Below are 21,573 nucleotides of genomic sequence, written 5' to 3'. Positions count from 1 at the left end.
AGACCAAGTATTTTGATTCTGAAAGATTGATTCACTTAGTGTAATATCTAGCACACAGTGAACATTAAACAAACTTACATTGTTATGGTTACTTTTCAAGGCACATGAAATTACTAAATTGTAGAGTTACTAAAGTTTAGAGTTAAATTTAGTAATACAGAATCCCACTTTAGAGATATAAGTGGAACATCAGAGGGTTGAATACAGCCTCTCCAAAACCTCCTAGGGGCTAGGTGCTGTAGCTTACACCTATAATCCTAACGTTTTGGGAGGCCAAGGCGGGAGGATTACTTGAGGCCAGGAGTTCGAGAGCAGCCTTGGCAACATAGCAAGACCCCATTTCTATAAAAAAAAAAATTTTTTTTTAAATAGCCAGGCATAGTGGCACAGCCTATACCCTAGCTTCTTAGCAGTTCGAGGTCGCAGTGAGCTACGATTGTGCCACTGAACTCCAGCCTGGGAAACAGAGTGAGACTTCAACTCCAAAAACAAACAAACAACAACAAAAAACACACCCAGGGCCAGCGTATTGCACACTCCAGGCTCCCAGGCTCTCCATTCACATGGGATCCAATAGTATGCTGTGGGTTGCCACTTAACACTGTATTGCAACATTCTCTGGATTGTGGAGCACAGAAAGCCTTACATATGTCAGTCCTTTACCTTGCTATACTACTAGGTTTCCTTCAAAGAGACTGACCGTATAGTCACTCCATGTCTGAACCTATCTATAATATTAATATGACAAATGGATCCTGATGACCTTGCCAGAAAAAAAAGCAAATGGGTCACCTAATAAAATAATTAAATCAAGGACTTGATAGAAAATGAATATCCAAAGTCACTTGTTTTGCAGAATTGAAGATGTCTTCTCTACTCTTTCTTTTTCTTAGGTCTAATTCATTTTAAGCTAATTACTCCTGCTTTATGTTGCTGGCAGCAGCAAAAATAAACTCTCGCCCCCCAAAAAAAGTCACAATCTAATCATGCAACGGTGAGAGATGACTGTCTCCCAACATGGTTATGTGGTGGTTATTCTCAGTGCCACTTAATTTATTGTGTCCCCCTTCTCTGCTCAGTGCCCTGGGAGGCTGACTCATATTTGACTATATCATTCAGCTCCCTGCCCTGTAGCTTTCTGTTGGGCTTGGCCAAAGAAAGGCACTAGTAGAAGTTGCAAAGGAAAAAGGAGAGTGAGGTTGAGATTTATTTATTTATTTATTTCCCCAGCTTCCTCCCTGCCAATCATAGCAGGTTTACTACATCTCTCTAATGAAGGTCACAACTCCTGAAAGGTTACTCTTGTCATAAAACCCTCTCTTCTCCCTCTCTGACCCTATGGGTTCCAATAACCAACAGCTCCCCTTTCCCCTTCAGCCCAAGGATGGGAATGACCTCCCGTTGTGACTAGCCTTAAAGTTATGGGACCATCGTTTCCTGCTTTCCCTTACTGCCTTTTTGTAAACAGGCCCTTCTCAGCAGTCTCTCCTCAAGTTCTTCAATTGAACATTTCACTTGTTCTTTTCTGGGACTCTAATAGATACATTTAATGAAAGTCAATAGTAAGTGTAACTTAATTTGCATGTAGAAAATTAATTCTAGTTGTATTTCTAAATGTCTTAGGTCACTCTTCTCCTCCTATAGTGTGTGAATATTTTTCTCACCATTGCTTCCATCAGTGACCAAAACTTTGACTCAGGGACTGAATCATATAGAGACTAATTCTTAAACTTTGTCTATACCCAAAAGAGTTTTATAGTTTTCACCGTGGAAAACTACAAAAACTGATAAGTGATCCTTATAAGCAGCTTTAGAGAAGCTCAATCTCAGTCCACAAAATAAAACCTAAAGGAAATAATGTACCGTTCTATCCTGGAAGTCAATTTCAAATTTAAGCCCCCATCAAACTGGCAGGAAACAATCCCAGGGGTTCAGTGGTCATCCCTTTTCCTCAGCTTGTATCTAAGTTCAGAGGGCAGAAGGGAGGTGAGTTTGTTGGGAATAGTCATTTGCCCACACAGTTTGCCAAAGAGATGGTCACTGTCTTGTCCTGGTGGCTCCTTGAGGCCCAGTTTCTCATTGATGCCTCATGGTCCCAGGACACTAGATTCTGTGAGAATGTCTCGGGCCTTAACCACCTAGATGCACATTCTGGGGTCTTGCTCCCTCTGTGGGATGCTGTCAGGATCCCCACTTCTCTAGGGCCTACAACCTCTCTCCTTTCCTCCATTCAGCCCAAGAGAATGTTCTTCTGGTCTGCAGCAGGCACTTCTATGAACCCCTGCTTTTGCCAAGCCACTCTGCTTCTTTCTGCAAGGGACTTTCAACTTTCCTCATCCTTGTTGGATACTTTGAGCACTCCTTTGGGTTTGGCCTTTGAAAACGGAAGCTAGAAGGAATTGAGGTCTTCCTTTTAGACTTTCAACCCTGCCATTGACTTTGCTGAGGGGAGAGAAATGGGAAAAAAATTAACACAAGTTAATCTTTCGAATATATCTAGCTGCACAGCCAAAAGCAGTTAATTTGAGGAGGAAAAAAAAAAGCTATCACATGATCCTTGACTTTGCCCTCAGTATCTGCATTTGAGTTTTGGGAGATAGCATAGTTTTTATTCAACCACAATTGACCGCCTCAGGTCATGGTGGTGTCTGAATCCTATGATCCAAATATGACCGCTTATCAAGATACGCACACCTGAACTAAACAACACCATTCTACTCAATCATATTTTCTATTAAAAATATAATTTTCTATTGCATTACTTTAAAATAATCTGCTGTTACTTATACTTTCAACATCATTTAAGAAAATATTTTAAAAGCAGGAAACCTTAAGTTCACAACTTTTATAAAATCTTAATCCACTTATTAATCTCAAAACTCCTACAGCCTTTTTCAACCAGAAAGAAGTTGTTTTTCCTTCTCAAAATAAATGGAATTTCCTCGTGATTACCAGAACTGACTATTATTAAATAATTAACCTTTTAATCCTTGCTCTAGCAGATTTCTAGTTCACCTCCAAAGTAATCTTTATGTTTTAAGAGGATTGTGTGCTTTCTTCATATCAATTTGCAACATTTTTAAACAGAAAAAATCTTAATTATACAGATTTTTCTAAAGAAGTTTCATCATATGATACTACCTACACACATCAAATTTTTTTTTCAACTTTTCAGCAGTTGTGAACTCTTGGTCCCTGCCAGGCTACCAAGAAATGTGAGGAGCTGTGTTCTGTGGCTCCACACTCAAGTCAGACCCAGCAGGCTTTGAAGGTGAGCATAAAAGGTCTGCATAAGGATTCTAATATTTAAGCCCAGCTGGAGAATGTTACAGACCCTGTAGAGCTCCTTCAAGATGTGACAGGATTCCTCGTGTTTCCGGCTGTAAATGCAACCTTTTCAACCTCAAATATCCTGCAATCCTTCAAGTATTAAGAAAGTTTCGACCTTGGTCTTTTAGTATGTTTTACTTAACACACCTCCTCATGTCATCAGAAGACCTCCCCATATCCCATCACACTGCTCCACTTCTGACCGGAAAGAGCAGAATCTGAGCTGTGTCTGGGTTAGGCTCGGAGCCAAATTCCTAAGTCTATTAAGAACCACCCTAAAATGACCAATCATAAGAGAGTCCCATAGGTCAAAAACCTCAAGAAATAGAATGGATCTTCAGCTGTCTTACAGCAAAAACATCCTCAAACTCCATCTTCTCCTGTGGATCTTGGAACAGACCAAGCAAAGTAAGTGGATTTGGTCGAGTCCACTCATCTTTGTTATATGTGCCCTAAACAGCAAGCACAGGTACTATTCAGTATGATTAGATGGCCAATAAGCTACAAAGGAATGGGGCTGTGTATGAAGTGCCTTTAAGGTGACAGGTAGAAATGAATACTCATTATAATTTTTTAAGTCCCAAGGAAAATTTGTCAAGCAAGATTCTGTCCTATTCAGGACATGTATATATTTCTCTGTGTTTTCTGCCCTATGCAATTAGAGGCTATTATCCAATGATGACTATTATAAACCCAAGGCATTAATCATCCCATAGATGTTTAGTAAAGCTCTATGTAACTAATACCTCTTTCCTTAGTCATTAGCTGGCCTGGGAGAGACAAGATCATTCTGAGTCTCTGAAGTCTTAAAAGCAAACATTCACCAAATTCTTTCCACTTGTTTTGGGGCTTATTTACTGATTTTTTTAAAAAATCTTCCAAGTATAACATTCCACAAAACCCATTGGCATTGTTCTCCAAACACCTGGCTTAGTTGTCGAAAGGAAGAGAGTGGCATGGGCAGGAAGATTGAACTGATTAAGCCCTGGCCTGTTTTCATTTATGAAATCCCTTTCACTACTGAGCAAATGGAAAGGCAAGGCCACAGAGACTCCTTGAAGCTCAATCTGCTTGAATTAATGTGTTGCTACTCAGAATCTGATTGTGAAGCTTAAGAACTTGCATTTAAGGAGAAAACACCATGTGTGTCTGGGTATGCCGTGCAGATTGACAGGGAAACCAAGGCATGTGGTGGACTTTGCGGAGCATATCTGGATGCTATAAATCACCAGCTTTACACATGTTACTTAGAATATCCATATAGAGGGAATGCAAGCATTATTTCAATATTAGAACCATCTCCTCTTCCAGGGTATTTTTACACCTAGCTTATTGAATTAATCATACATAAATCATTTTTCATGTATTTTATAGTTGTCATGTCATGTTCCAAAATGACTACTATTTGAATGTATCCATGTACTTCGTCCAAAATTAACTAAAATTATCTTAATTAAAGAGGATTAAATAGATTTTTTAAGTGTTTAACACAAAATACATATGCAAAATTTAATAGCTTTCCTTCCCAGCAGGAAAATACAGGGAAAATAGATTGAAAACTGGGTCTCTTTAGATTTGCAATAAATATAATGCTTTGGAATAACTGTAATGGGAAATATAAATACCCTCATGAAGAAAACTACAAAACTTTATTGAGGAACATTAAAATTTTTTTTGACTAAATGAAAATATATATCACATATTTGGATGGAAAGAATGGTTATTTAACAAAGTCAATACTTGCCAAATTAATGTGAAGGCTTAATGCAATTCTAATCAAAATATCATTTTAACTTTTTCAGTAAATTGATAAAATGATCTTAAAGTTCATCCAGAAGAATACATAGGCAAGAATAACTAAGAACTGAAAAATAAGTGCACTGTACATCAGTAGTCAGTAAAACAAAACACAACAAAAAAATAATTATGGCATTAGCACGGGAGTATAAAAATCGAGTTGATCCCTGAACAACTCAGGATTGAACTGCGCAGATCCACTTGTAGATGGATTTTCTTCTGCCTCTGCCATCCCTGAAACAGCAAGACCAACCCTTCCTTTTCCTCCTCTTCTTGCTCAGACTACTCAATATGAATATAGCAAGGATGGAGACCTTTATGATGATCCACTTCTGCTTAATGCACAGTAAATATATTTTCCCTTCCTTATGACTTTCTCAGTAACATCTTCTCTTCTCTAGCTTACTTTGTTGTAAGAAAACTACATGATATTCATAACATAAAAAATATGTGATAATTGAATGTTTATGTAATTTGTAGGGTTTCCAGTCAACAGCAAGTTATTAGTAGTTAAGTTTTGGGGCAATCAAGTTTTACGTGAATTTTGACTGGGCAGAGGATCAGCACGCCTAACCTCTGTGTTGTTCAAGAGTCAACTGTAATCAGATAAAATTGGCTACATAAACCAGAGACTCATCCTACTAATCTATGCTTTTTTTAATATAAAAAATCTAGGAAGGTAGCCTCACAGGTCAGTGTTGAATGTGCCTAGGTAGTTGGTTTACTCACTCGCTTATCACTTGTGGTCACCCAATCTCGTGCACATTTTCCCTATATTTCAATAATTTCCCACATTGTGAGGACTACCTTCCAAAAATAATTTCTAGAAACGTTCCTTCCCCAGTCAGATGCAGCTACATTTTCCTCAAACGCTCCAAATGTTTTACAGGTAAACGCAGCAGCGGAGGCAGCTGGCACATCACTCACCTGGCCAGTGCTCTGACGCAGCTCTAGACTTAATTGCTGGAAGATCGCCCCCTAGCTCAGTGATTTTGTGGCCACATGAGATCCTCAGTATGTGCCATGTCTGCTTAAATTAGCCATAGTGGATTCTGTTCTTTACAACTAAAATGCTAACTAATAAAAATTGGTTACTGATTTTTAATGAAAAAAGCTATTTAAATCCACACCTCCCACCACACACATTAAAGTGAATTTCTGTAGATCAAGAGATAAATATTTTTGCATCAAATCATTTAAAAACTAAAGAACAATATAGATGACCTCTGAATAGAGAAAGACTCTCTAATGGGGAAAATAAAAAAAGAAAACAAGAGAAAGGTAAATACATTTCAGCACTTAAAAATGTTATACTTCTTGGGTGAAAGGGTACAAACATACAGTAAGATAGAAGGAATAAATTCAATGTTTGATAGAGCAAGGTGATTATACTTAACAAAAATGTATTGTATTCAGGTGATGGACACCCTAAATACCCTGCCCTGACTTGATCACTTCATGTTACATACATGTAACACAATTTTACACACACCCTATAAATTTGTACAAATTAAAAAAAATAAAAATGTACTGATAAAGGCTTTTTTTAAAAGTTAGCATGCAGAATCTGTAAAAAGAAGTAAAATGTTGCTCATTGTCTTTTTATCTTTATGAGTTCTTTTGTTTCTAAATAAAGAAAGGTTTACTCAATTTAAAAAAAAGGTCACACTTCTATCCCTCCAAGGGGGGAGTGTACAAAAGCTAATAAATATGTATTTTTTGGCTTATCTAGATATTTTTATAAAGATCACTAGTAATTACATAAATACAATAAAAAAAGATAGTTTCACCTAGCAAGTTAGCAAAGTTTTATTAATAATAATAATAATAATAATAATGCTTGATTCTAATAAAAACATTCATTTACTCAATTTGCAGGAATGTGGATTGGTACAACTTTCTAGGATACAATCTCACAATATGTATATTAAGAGTCTTTAAAATATTTAGGCTGTACATGAAATGAGTAGTTCTAGAAATCTGTGTAAGGGAATAAATTATTTATACTTTTCTATATTACTTTTATAAGCAAAAATCAAAGGCATTACAGAGATACTAAATACAAGTTTAATGGAAAAAGAGGCTACAAGGAAATCTTCCAGCAAGACTACTACTTCCCACCCAACACACGTAAAATTATACATTAACAAATGAAAGTAAAGAAGGATATATTTAGTCTACAAGTCAGAAACTGAAGTAATTCTGTCCTTCAGGCACATCACACACGTTTTCTCTTGGGAGCAACAGAATAGGAAGGTACAGCTCACATGCCTTTGTGACCCAGGAGTGGTACAGGAAACAGAGGAAAGGTTGTAAATTACTCTGAGGATTTCCTCCCCTCATTGGCTAAGATGGGTGCTTAACCCACACTGCCCAGCATTTAACACTGGGACTACTCCAGAACAGCCAGTCATATAGTCACTGTGTGATCCTGACATCTCCTCAATATTTATAAAATGCCATGCCAATAAGGCCTTTCCTCCTATGGTAAGCTGGGATATTTTACACTGTTCAGATGTTTGTAGGGTGCAGCCTCTGGCTTAGTTTAGCCTCGACTACAAATGTAATTAGCTAGAAAGTAAGATCCAAAATTTAGTATAAACTAAACCAATTTTAGAAGCAAATATAAGATATAATTCTGGTTATAATGCATCCAAAAAGTATAGTAAAATATAGACTAATTACCTCTCATATGAATTAATAGTGTTGACCCAATCACTTAAATCTGGAAGTTACTTATTTCAAGAACTAGACACCTGAATTTCAGATAATTCTCCAAAGACTATTAGTAAATTATCAGTTATATTCCCCATTTATAACTGTCTTGTATTTTTTTTCATTTATTATTTTATTTTATTTTTTGTAGAGACAGGGTTCTCAATATGTTGCCCAGGCTGATCTCAAACTTCTGACCTCGAGTGATCCTCCCTCTTCAGCCTTCCAAAGGGCTAGGATTACAGACATGAGCCACCATGCCCAGCCACTCATAATTATTATTAAGTTATCTCCTCAGTTCCTCAGTTATAAGACATCTGAGACATCTGGGTCAATCATTTTCAAGATGCCATAAAATATCAACATGAGGCAGAAAACACAAGGATGAAATGGTTCAAAGATGCAAATCTGACAGATAGGGTATGGGTGAATCTGGGAGGTGGGCGCACACCGAGAGGCAGGACCTGGGATTGGAAACCACTCTCTGCCAAGAAGGGATGCACACTGATCTTTCCAGCCACACCCACATGTGGGGGAAACAACATCAGTGGTATCTTTAAGCACATAAAGGACAGATGCAAGATTGTTTTACTCATTTTGGCAATTGTAAGTTTTCTAACTTTGAATCCATGTAAAGCTAGAAGTGTCATTGATGTGTATCTATTAACTTTTAATGGTAGTCACCATGCCTATAAAGGTGGCCCAAGGTGATAAGATATCAGGATTCAATTCCAGAGAGGTGTGGCTGCCACTTCCAAGGAAGGCAGCAGCACAGGGATGACTCACTCCTGACCCGGGGATAGCAACAAAGAATAACGAGGCAAAGACAACCATGATTCAAAATGCCAAGATGTGCACCATGGTTTGACTAGAAAATAATTGATCATGTTCTTTGTAACTAGCCAAAGAAAAGACCATAGGGTTTAAGGTATATTCCATACATGTTAAAAGTTCATTTTAGTATTATTTATGAACATATGCAAAAAATCTATCCTGTGTACACATAATAGAGTCTGTTAATTATTTTGTCAGTTAATGGAGAAATCAGCTCGGGGGGGGGGCCTTTTAATCTAAGTAGAAAGGTCCCTCCCTCAGGTGTAATCCTCATTAAAGGACAATATGTTTAAGAGGTATTTTCTAAGGAAATCTAAGAAAACGCTGAGGTGAAAACCAGAGAATGTCAAGATCTTTCTCCCCAAAACCACTGCTCCTCCTCCCAACTCTACCATACTCCTTCCCCAGCAAGTTTTTCCCAATTCCTGCTCCCTCCCACAGGACCAGGTTAAGGACATGGAGGCTGGCTTTTACCACAAAATAAAAGCCCTGTTGTGAGGGAGACTCATTGCATTTTTAAGCCCGTTAGGTATGTATGCCACATTGCCCTGTTTCCACCCCCAGCTGGCCCTCTCAGCTTCTAGAAACTCATTATCTAGGCTCCTAGTCACTCAGCCTTTCTTCTAAAGCTTCTGTACTCTGTGTCTGTTAAGTCCACCACTACTCATATCATGCACCTGCATCAGTCACAGCTTTCTCCCCGACCTGGTGGCAACTCCAACAACCAAAACTCTGGGAGGTCCCAGACCTAACCCAATTCCTAAGCCCATGAGAACGGAGACAACAAGGACATCAGCATCCTTGCCTCTACTCGCATCAAATGGAATCAGGAACTAAGTCAATGGAATACAGCCAAGAAACCTAGTACGTCTGTACAATATTCCTCCTAGTTCCTCCAACTCTCATCACGTTGGAGCTCTCCAAAGGGTAAGGTTTGTGCATTAGTTTCCCCATTTAGCACTCGCGTTATTTAAGCACTACAGCCATGTCCATCATAGCCCGAGGCCTGAGAGCATGCATAGTTGTGACTAGCCTTCTCCCCTGACTCATTCTAGCCACAGACAAATTACCTGGCACTAAGCAAATGCCATCTGGCTGGGTTTGATCTATAACGGTTATTCTCCGTGTGCTCCCTCACTCCCAACCATCCTCCACCATGTATATCTTGCTCTGTGCCCCAGGAGGCTGACCTCGCAGATTCTCTCATTGCTGGCAGGAGGAGATGGGACAGAAGGAGAATAAGAGGTCAGGCTATTTCTTTTCTTTTCTTCTTATACTTCAAATTCTAGGGTACATGTGCATAATGTGCAGGTTTGTTACCTATGTATACATATGCCATGTTGGTGTGCTGCTCCCATTAACTCATTATTTACATCAAGTATTTCTGCTAATGCTATCCCTTGCCCCTTCCCCCACCCCACGACAGACCCTGGTGTGTGATGTTCCCCTTCCTGTGTCCAAGTGTTCTCATTGTTCAGTTATCACCTATGAGTGAGACCATGAGGTATTTGGTTTTCTGTCCTTGCTATAGTTTGCTCAGAATGATGGTTTCCAGCTTCATCCATGTCCCTACAAAGGACACGAACTCATCCTTTTTTAGGGCTGCATAGTATTCCATGGTGTATATATGCCACGTTTTCTTAATTCAGTCTGTCACTGATGGACATTTGGGTTGGTTCCAAGTCTTTGCTATTGTGAATAGTGCGCAATAAACATACATGTGCATGTGTCTTTATAGTAGCATGATTTATAATAATTCGGGTATATACCCAGTAATGGGATGACTGGGTCAAATGGCATTTCTAGTTCTAGATCCTTGAGGAATCGCCACACTGTCTTCCACAATGGTTGAACTAGTTTACAGTCCCATAGTAAAAGTGTTCCTATTTCTCCATATCCTCTCCAGTACCTGTTGTTTCCTGACTTTTTAATGACTGCCATTCTAACTGATGTGAGATGCTATCTCATTGTGGTTTTGATTTGCATTTCTCTGATGGCCAGTGATGATGAGCATTTTTTCATGTGTCTGTTGGCTGCATAAATGCCTTCTTTTGAGAAGTGTTTGTTCATATCCTTCGTCCATTTTTTGATGGGGTTGTTTGATTTTTTCTTGTAAATTTGTTTAAGTTCTTTGTAGATTCTGGATATTAGCCGTTTGTCAGATGGGTAGATTGCAAAACATATCTCCCATTCTGTAGGTTGTCTGTTCACTCTGATGGTAGTTTCTTTTGCTGTGCAGAAGCTCTTTAGTTTAATTAGATCCCATTTGTCAATTTTGGCTTTTGTTGCCATTGCTTTTGGTGTTTTAGTCATGAAGACCTTGCCCACGCCTGTGTCCTGAATGGTATTGCCTAGGTTTTCTTCTAATGTTTTCATGGTTTTAGGTCTAACATTTCAGTCTTTAATCCATCTTGAATTAATTTTTGTGTAAGGTGTAAGGAAGGGATCCAGTTTCAGCTTTCTACTTATGGCTAGCCAGTTTTCCCAGCACCATTTATTAAATAGGGAATCCTTTCCCCATTTCTTGTTTTTGTCCAGTTTGTCAAAGAACAGATGGTTTTAGATGTGTGGTATCAAACTATACTACGAGGCCACAGTAACCAAAACAGCATGGTACTGGTACCAAAACAGAGATATAAACCAATGGAACAGAACAGAGCCCTCAGAAGTCAGGCTATTTTTTCTCCACTCCCTCCCTGGTCTAGGCCCCGTGTCTAGCAGTGGCTCTGCCCCATTGTGATCACAGCACTGGCCAGAGGAAGCTCCTGCCTAACAGCTTTTGCTCTCAAGAGGCTGCAGAGACATCATTCTCCCTTGCTCCTTCAGACCTAGAGTGGTAACAGCTCCCAGCTGTTGCTAGTCCCTGAGTACTTCATCTCCCTGATTGGTTCCCTTAACTGTCCACACCGTTCTCAGCTTCCCCTTCATTACTGTCTTGTGAACGATCTGAAATGGATTCTGTTTCTTGAAAGTTTCTTCCTCATTCATATCTACCACCATGTCCACCACCCCATTCCACATGACTGATTCTTCATCCCCTACCCAAGCCTACTCTGCCCCATAGACAGGACATTGTGAGCCTTTCTGCATCCCACCAAGTGTGCCAGCCATGCTATACCCCCTAAGCACTGGACTCTACTCTGTCCAGGATGCTGCATTAAAATCTCTGCACACTTCAACTACACTAGCAAGACACTCAACTATGACCATGACTTCACTATTTACCTGGACCATTTCTGGTCTGCAAATATCCCAATGCACACTATTTATGCATAGCCTGGTTGTAACCCACCTTGCATTCACCATCAATACAGTAGATGTATCCCATTCTGGCTCCTGTTCACATATTGAAGACCAGCTATACCCTGACTACCAGTTTCCAAGTGCTGTTCAGGGACTGGGGTGCTACTGTATCATCCCCTCCATCCTGTACTCTGTACCAGCCAGCACCTGGAGCAGTCCCAGCACAGTCAAAGGGAATAAGGAGATGGGAACCATAAGACTTTCCATTGGATTATATCCTCAAATTCCAGCAGATTCTGTATCCATAAAACTCAGCTATATTTGGGATCATATGTAGAGGTGTCATGGTCTTGGGTGACTTTGAAAGAGCTGATAATCATTACTTTTAGAATTCTAGGCTCTTTGGACTTAAAAGCTTCCTCATCTTGCTACAGAGGTCTGCATGACTCATGTTGCTATATGCCTCCGTTGTCCAGTGTCTGACTTCACTCTCCAAGAGGCCCCCTCCACTCTGGCAACATCCTACCCCAAACTCCAAGCAAAATACAACTTCTCCCACTCCCTGAGAGCCTGCCTCCTGTCTCTCCAAGATACCACTCCCTTTCTTCCGAAAGAGCCTCCCAGCCCTCCCTCTCCAGAACATCAGCCTTCATGCTGCATAAATAATTTGTACATCTTCCTCCCAATACCTTTCCTCTCTTTCCCTTGCCATTTTCACTCACATACTGATGTCCAAAAAGATGTGGGGGCAGGGGAGGGCTCTAGCCAGGAGGGAAGAAGATACATTGTCTTCCTGACACTTTCTAATAGGGTCTTTTTCAAAATTTGAAGGGAGATACACAAGCTGGAACAAATTTCTTTCAAGCCCATTTAGGCTTTCTTGTGCTTTTTCCATTATCATTTTTATAGTGGAGATTTCAGTGAGGATTCACAGTGAGTCATTTTATGAGGTAGCTCCATCTGTACCATCTGCAGCCATGACTTTCCCATCACTCCAGACATTACGTATCTCCTTATGGCAGCCCCGACAGCGGGTGGAGATTGCCAAGCCAGGTCACATGCCAGGAGTCTATCACTCATCTGAAGGGGGTGGGCAGGGTCTGCTTACAATTAGGTTCAACTCCTGGTTCTGGATAATATGTCCCTCTGGCTTCAAATGCTTTCTTGCCAGCTCCCTGCTGGGCCCAGGAGTTGGGACTCTGCCTTCTTGGTTTCTTTCCTTCTCTATCTCTGATCCCCATCTCTCCCGCTTTCTTGCTCTCATTATCCCTATCTGTCTATATCTCTTTCCATCATCCCATCTGTGTCTCTTATTATACACCTCTCTCCATCTCTTTCTCCTTCCCCATCTTTCTGCTGCTCCATCTCTCCTCTGCTTCTCTTTCACTAGGCCTCATTCTTCATTTCCCTCCTCTTGTCCTTCCCTCTTTTCTGTCCTTTTCTCTGTGACTGGTCCTTTACAAAGAAAATTCTCAAATCACGCTAACATAGAATACAGCAGTTTCTCACAAGGTAACCAGAATGCCAGGATGCAGGGCAAATGAATTTAAAAAATCCATCTCCCAAAAGAGAGAATCTCATGTTCAAAACGTTTTTAAGATCAGTCAGGATTTGTATATAGTGCTACTGCTGGAGAAAACATATGTAAACTTTAGGAATGGGAGTGAGAAAGTCATTTGTGAAATGAATATTAGGGAGAGGTCACCACTAAACCAGGAAGTAGAACTTCTCAGAACAGTCTTTTCAATGCTAATATGGCCCAAATTTTAATTTAGAATAAATTTCCTGGGTGTCAATCATTTCTCCCACATTCTCTTCCATTCATTGTAAAACATCAGAACCAAAAATGAGATTGTGATTATGAATTTTTTCTATAACTTAATCGCCTGCATTTAATTTGCATCTTACTTGGGGAAGCTATATAAGTATATAAACAAAGACTTCCAAATCTTCAACACTGTCAATTCAATTTAAAGGATTCCTAGTAATAAAACAAAAAAGTCTGTCTTTACATGACTCAGTGGTACATCCACTCTATTAAACAGATGAATCGACTTCATGATTGTTTGACACTCACACTCACATGGTCAATCATCTAAACATCAAGGAAGGTTATTGGGGCTTTACTTTTTTTACACCACAGAGAAATTCATACAGATGGCATGACAGATACTCGACATATTATCAAATTCAAATCAATATGTGCTCAAATGCTTACTTTGCTAACTTACATGTTATGTGGCAGTTAACTTTTAAAAGCTTCAGTGTCCTCCTCTGTAAAATGTGCACCCTAGCACCCACCCCATAGAATCCTTAAGAAAATCTAATGAAGTGCTGTCTCTACTCCAGCTAGAAGTTAGATCATGCCCAATGCCTTTTGTGTTTCTTAATAAGCTGCTTTATTAGGTACTATGAATTAGCCCTCAAATTAACAAAATCACCCCGTGATATAGTGGGTTGAAAAACTGATAATTCTGCTGTTTTAAAATTGTCTGACAGCCTTTCACATCATGTATTTAATTGTCTCACCCTTAGAATTGTCAATAACAGTAACAGCAGGAGATATTACCTATTTAGGTAAGTTCTATGATGCATGTTTTATATGTATTGTCTCATTTTGTCTCAAGACAACTTTTAAAGTAGATGTTTTCCTCCTTTTTCATGAAACTGAGGCTCACAGATCTTCAGTAATTTGCCTAATACCACACGTACCTAGTCAGTGGCACAGCTGGAAATTTTCTGCTGTTGTTGTTGTAATCTCGCCTTTTCTTTTAGATTTAGGGGGTACATGTGCAAGTTTGTTACTTGGATATGTTTCGTGACACTGATGTTTGGATTACGAATTATCCCATAGCCCAGGGAATGAGCACAGTACCCAACAGTCAGTTTTTCAACTCCTGCCTTCCTCCCTCTCTACTGCCTCTAGTGGTCCCCACAGCTGGGAATTTAAACCAAGTCTTTCAGACTCAGAGCCCATCCTCTGCTCCCAATACAATGTGGCACATGACTACTGAACTCTATCATGACAGCTGATTTAGCTAATAAATGGCTGAGGTTTTTTTAAATCTATGACAATCTAGAAACTGAACAGCAATGTCTAATTTAAACTCTTGCAAAACTGTGCCTTTCTCCATCACAAGGCCCAAACATCAACTCCAGCAAGGTTACCAGACCATGTAACATGGAGCCCAAGTACTGGCTTTAAGTCCCAGCTCTAACTGCAAGCTGTGTGCCCTGGGTAAAGTCGTATCACCTCTCTGATTCTCAGTTTTCAAATGTTGAAACGTAAGTAGAATAAAAGAGAGAATTGAACCAAATGGTACGTTAAGTGTACCTTTCACCTAGGTGTAAAGTATTTTCATTTTCCTATGTATGTTTTCCAAACAATAGAGTGTGGAAAAGCTGAGTCACCCTGAGATAAGTGTCAGGTTGAGACATATTTGGTCTATGGGCCACTAGTCCAAGGCAAGAGCATGATATCTGCCATTATTACCATTCAAAAACACTACCCCAGAAAGAATGGGGGGTGGGGAGGAACAGTAGAAATTTTGACAACAGACCAGTAAGAAATAGAATGTAGATGTTAATTCATAATAGAAAAAGAAGTACAATTCATAGCAGAAAAAAATTAAATGAAGTCTATTTTTTTCTATATATTAACATTTCTTGGCTGGGCATATGGTGGCACATGCCTACAATCTCAGCATTTTGGAAGGCAGAGGCAAGAGGATTGCTTGAGCCCAGAAATTCAAGACCAGCCTAGGAAACATAGCAAGACCCCATCTCTACAGAAAATTTAAAAATTAGCTGGGCATGGTGGTGCACACCTGTAATCCTAGCTACTCAGGAAGCTGAGGTGGGAAGATTACTTGAGCCCAGGAGGTTGAGGCTACAGTGAGCAGTGATTGCACCACTGTACTCCAGCCTGGGCAACAAAGCAAGAACTTTCTCAGAAAAAAAAAGTAAAGAAATAGAATGTAGACATTAGTTTGTGGTAGCAAAAGAAGCATAATTTATGACAGGGAAAATTAAAAGTCTCTATTTTTTCTATACATTAACATTTTATATGCATTTTTATCTATTCAATAATGTCACATGATCACCTATAGAGTTTAACTTGAAATCTACTCCAAGACATAGTAAAAAACATAGAATCTAAGACTCTTGTGAAGTTTACTTCTCTTTGCCCAAAGATGTTCTATGTCAATCAACAACTTTTGGTATCACTGATTCACCTGCTAACTCTTCATGGGTAGATGAGTCCCTTTTCTGTAGCCCTTGTCTTTTTCCAGTTGGGAATTTCCAAAGGATTTGGAGTGCAACAAATGCTTTCCTGGACCCTGTGTAGTGAGTTACTACTTTGTCATCATTCAGGATTCAACATGGATGTGAGACTAATGCAGGACATGGTCATATAGGTTCATGGTTGTAGAGCCATCTCAAAGCAGAAAGCAAGGCTCTTCCTGTCCTTTCTGTTGGTTTCAGGTGGGAACTTTCACTTCCTAAATCATTTCTCATCAGAAAACAACTGAACTTGAGTGCGGATGAGGAAAAAGGGTGAGTTGATAACCGACTGAATGGAAAGTTCTTCTCAGATGGCACCATCTGGTAATGAAAGAGCAGGGGATTCGACCTCCAGGCCCTGACCTGCAACTCTCTGTGGGACCTTGACTAGTCACTTAATTCTTCTGATCTCTGTCTTCTCATCTGTAGAATTACAGGACTCACCTAAATGGTCTCTTTCTAAGCCCAAGACTCTATCCAGTAATTTTAAATATTTTTAGACTAAGTAAAGCTAAAATACTTTGATTTCTGATTCAGCCCTTTTGTATTTACTCCAAGAGGCAAAGAAGATTCATCCTTTTAAAAAAATAGACTAAGAAAAATTAACTATTAGCTCTGGAAAAAATATAAAAATATCACTTTGCTCTACATGACTATGTCAGTCCACAGTGGACATTAGCATCAGAATGTCAAGAGCAAATTTAGCTCTGCAATGAAATACGGATTCAAACACATAGCCCTTTATCAGTCCCTAGCAAATGTTATTCCCCTTATATAACCATTCTTGGGATCTTCAGTGTATTCCTTAAACTGCAAAAAATTAAAGACTTCCCAAACATCTGCTTCTAGAAACACATTTTACCCATGCATGCCAGCAATACCAAAAGAAATTGCCATTTTAATTTTAATGTAAATGTTGTAGACACTCATCACTTCATTGCTTAGTGGCACAGAAACAGATCTGGTACTTGAGATACCATTTTTCCTTTGTATAAGACGAACACTGGGTTCTTTGCTTAAAAATAGCTAAATTGATTTATTCCCCGGATAGCAAATGATAAGAAGAAAAAAAAACAATTTAACTGAGGGGAGTTTCTTTTTGCTTTGGGAATGGTTTTAGAGCATTTCCTTCTGCTCAAACTTCAACTCTTTAGTAGTAAGAGTAGTAGTGTAGAATGTGAAAATACCACTAAAAATTAAGACCACTTTGAAACCCAAGTATATCAAAAATCAAGCCCTCCCTACCTCATCTTAAGAGAGAACACAGGAAGAAGAAATCAGGACAGGGTTTTCTGATAGGTACTGTATTACAGTAATGAAATGGTTCAATATCTGAATCTTTACACCAAAAATTTCAGACCAATCTGTTGAGTAGGATAACAAATTACAAAGTACAAATGCCAGATTCCAACAGGCTTCTCATTCTTTGACTCAGATTTAGAGGCAAAGACTCATGATAGTAGTTTCATGTATTATTCAATGAGTAATACAATTTTAATGAGAACAGCAAGAGAACAACAGAAAAGAAAGCAGCCTCCTAGTACACAGACACTTGGCTGCAGGCCAGACACACAGCCATTTGCAGTATGAAGAAGTGGTCCGTGTTCTCCCCACAAGTCTCGTATGGTGGTATAAGCTCAACTGACAAAAGATATCAATTAAGCAATGGCTCCTTTCCTTAGCATCAACCACAATTTCAGAAGAGCTGCCTGTCATCTTCTTTGCAGCCTAAATCTACGTACAGCAGCTCCATTCAGTGCAAGAGTCTGCGTGCTGGACGCCAAGGGATGACAACAGAACTGGTTCTGCTTGACTCTCCATGAAGGTTGTATGAGCAAAGCTTGGAGTTCAGGGCAGAAGCCCAGATGGGCAAAGGACCAAAGAAGACAAGGGCAGCACCCTGCCTCTTTGCAACACAAGTAATCTCTGTTTATCACAGCAAATCAAGGCAAGCTCGTTCTAAAAAGCAAAGTCACCAAATTTTCACCACCCAGAGATGACCATCTTTGCATGTTTTTATGTATCCTTCAATAATTTAATTTATTTTCATACAAATAAATGTGTACATGCCTTTACTGCAAATAGTCATAGTATATTTTATATATATATATATATATAACATTCTACAACTTATTTTTCTGACTTAGTAGTATGGAATCTTCTATATTACTTTTAAAAACATCAAATCTCTTATTTTGGCACATTTGTTTCCAACTTTTCTTTGTTCAAATGTATATACACTCACATTTGCATGGCATTACGTTCTGGAAAGACACATACAAAAATATCACACTCTGATAAACATCTTTGAACATGCGTCTTTTCATGGAACATGCTTTTTCTGATTTTTTTCCTTTGAAATATTACAAGAAGTGAAATTACAGCTTCCAAGTCTCCGCACGTTTTTAAAGCTACTGAGACTTATCCCCAGACTGCCATGCATTTTTCTTCAAGGGGAGCCCCGTGCTCAGCATGGTGGCATGCAGGATGCCCAAGATTGGATGCTAAACTGCATGCAAATCCCTACTGCCAAGAAGCCGGTGGGAAACAAATTGGAACACTTTCTAAAGCATTGAGGTGATTATTGCTTAGTGCCCAGAGATCTTTCAGCAATTTCATATAAAATATTCCTTCATGTCAGACCCATAATCACCTTTTCAAAATTGTGCCGTGGAGAGTCATGGATATGTATTCGGTGTGCAGGGCATAAATCTCTCTGATCCACACTGCAACCTGCAGAGCTTCCCCTCCCACAGGAGTGGGGCTGCTCCAAGGCCGGCCAGGGCAGCTGAAAAGCATATGTTCTGGTTCCCAGTTCTCACCTCTTCTCCCCACCTCTCCCACACCCTCCCCCAGCTTCCTTCCACCTTTGGACTTGCACATTTCCCTGTGATAAGTGCTTTTGGGAAAATTTTTTTTTTTTTTTTTTTTTTTGAGACGGAGTCTCGCTCTGTCGCCCGGACTGGAGTGCAGTGGCCAGATCTCAGCTCACTGCAAGCTCCGCCTCCCGGGTTTACACCATTCTCCTGCCTCAGCCTCCTGAGTAGCTGGGACTACAGGTGCCCGCCACCTCACCTGGCTAGTTTTTTGTATTTTTTAGTAGAGACAGGGTTTCACCATATTAGCCAGGATGGTCTCGATCTCCTGACCTCGTGATCCGCCCGTCTCGGCCTCCCAAAGTGCTGGGATTACAGGCTTGAGCCACCGCGCCCGGCCGGGAAAATATTTTATAAAATGCTTAACTATGCAAATCTGTCTTTCAAAACAGTACCCACAATCAAACCTAAATATGTAAAGGAACTACTGCACTTATTCAGTGCCGAATGGAAATGCTAGGCGGATCACAGCCGTGGGGATTTGGTGAGTGCCAGCACAGAGCCCAGTCCTTTTCTGGCCTGGATCATTTGTCCAGAGAGCAGAACACAGTGGCTCTGCCCTTCAGTTGAAGAGTATCTCACATAGACTAAGGCTGGGCAGGAGATGGACCAAGCAATGTCATTCCCCAAGAAGTTGGCATGAAAGTTGACACATGAGGGGAGCCTTTCTCATAGTCCTGGGGTGTTCTGCTATCATACTTGACACCTCTTACTTCACCATGAAAAAAACAATCACTCTAAGTGCAAACAGCTTCCCAAGCCCTGGGCTAAGTATTAATAGTCTGGCTCCTCCAAAAGCTGCCAAGAGTCCCCATCCAGGTTTCCCCGAGTCTGCTGCCTTGGGACAGGCTTGGCTGCCCTCACTTATGTTACCACACACAGGCTTCTCCAACCCTAGCTTATTCACATGCAGCATTTGCTGACATAGCAGCATATGAAATCGCTGGGCTGTTATTTCCATTGTGGTCTTGCAATCAGTGCCAAGTGACCTATAAGCTCCTGAAATGCATCCTGAACCCTTGGCACAGGAGGGCTATTTAAAGTCCGTGTCTGTGGAGGACCTGGAGTGTTTGGAGAATGTCCTAGCACTGTGCACTTTGGCCACTGCCTATGGTTATTCTGAATGCAACCTTGTCAGAGCTCAGAGACAGTTGCTGGGGGAGGGGAGAGCTGATAAGAACTTCGAAAGGACTATACCTGTGTAGGGGCAACTGTACAAAGCTAGACCTTTCATGGTGGTCAGGGAGGTACGCAGGGACTGGGGACTCCAGAAGCTGCTTAAAGAAAACACTCTCTGTCCCTAGTGAAATGATATCTTTCTCCAATCAGGCTCTCAAGAGGGGGTGAATGCTTTTATCTGTGCTCAGCAGCTTCAGAGTGATGAAAAGTTGATCAGCAAGACCCTCACACTCAGAACAACCTTAGTCCCCAAGACAGTCGCCTAAGATTCCCAAGCCCACTAATGGGTTTGTAGACTGCAGTCACTACAGGCAGCAAGGCATCAATGATAACAACAATAATTACTGCATCTGTGATGTGTAGAGTGCTATGTACTATTGTACACTTCTTTGTAAATGAAATTGTATGCAAATTTTATTTAACGCTCCCCCCCCGCCCCAATATCTTCGTGAAACTAGTATATTATTCCTCATATTACAGGTGACTATCCTGAGGCCCAGAGAAGTTACACTGATGATCCAGGTCACACAGCTAGTAAGTGACGGAGCTGGAATTCAAACCCAGGTCTGGCTGACTCAGAAGCACCTGCTCTTAACCTCTGCACCAGGCATACACCTGCCTGCTCACTCATAGCCAGAACAGAAGATAAGCACATTCACAAGTTATTCCCATGTTGACACTCTTCTTTCTCATGGGCAGTTGACTCAGGTCCTATCTTCACAGAGTTTACTGGACCATGTCATTTGAATGCTACCCCCATACCCACACCTGATATGGCCCAAAGCAAAATCAGCCTCTTTCATTCAAACCATTTCGTTCTTCATCTCTGACATGGAGCCATTATACAAATCAACCAGGTGTGAAACTACATAGCCATATTTATCTAACCCTTTTCCTCACTTCCATGCAGTCAAATAAATCCTATCTTTTCTCCTTCAAAATGGGTCTTCAAAGCTAGCAGTCATGATTTCCTTATTCCAGCTGCCTTGGAACTGGGCTCCCTGCATCCAGCCCCCAGTCCCTCTGCTCTCTCCTGAATATCACTTCCAGACCAGACTTCTTTAACAACGCTTCTGTCATTTCATATCTTGCCCTAGGCCTACAATCTCCTGACTAAATTCCTAGGACTGAGTATCAGGGCCCCCTATAACTGGACCCACCCTACCCTTCACTATTCCTTAAAGATACCCCCTACCTTACCAAATAAAACCACTCCACCCTGCTCAGGGCAGAGGGCATTCTCTCCTCTGTACTTTTACTCACACCAATCCTCTCACCAACAAAACCCACCCCAACAACCTACAGCATTCCAATC

The sequence above is a fragment of the Trachypithecus francoisi genome, unplaced genomic scaffold (genome assembly GCF_009764315.1).
Source record: "Trachypithecus francoisi isolate TF-2019V2 unplaced genomic scaffold, Tfra_2.0 Lachesis_group16, whole genome shotgun sequence".
NCBI lineage: Eukaryota > Metazoa > Chordata > Mammalia > Primates > Cercopithecidae > Trachypithecus > Trachypithecus francoisi.
This window is presented reverse-complemented; position numbering follows the sequence as displayed.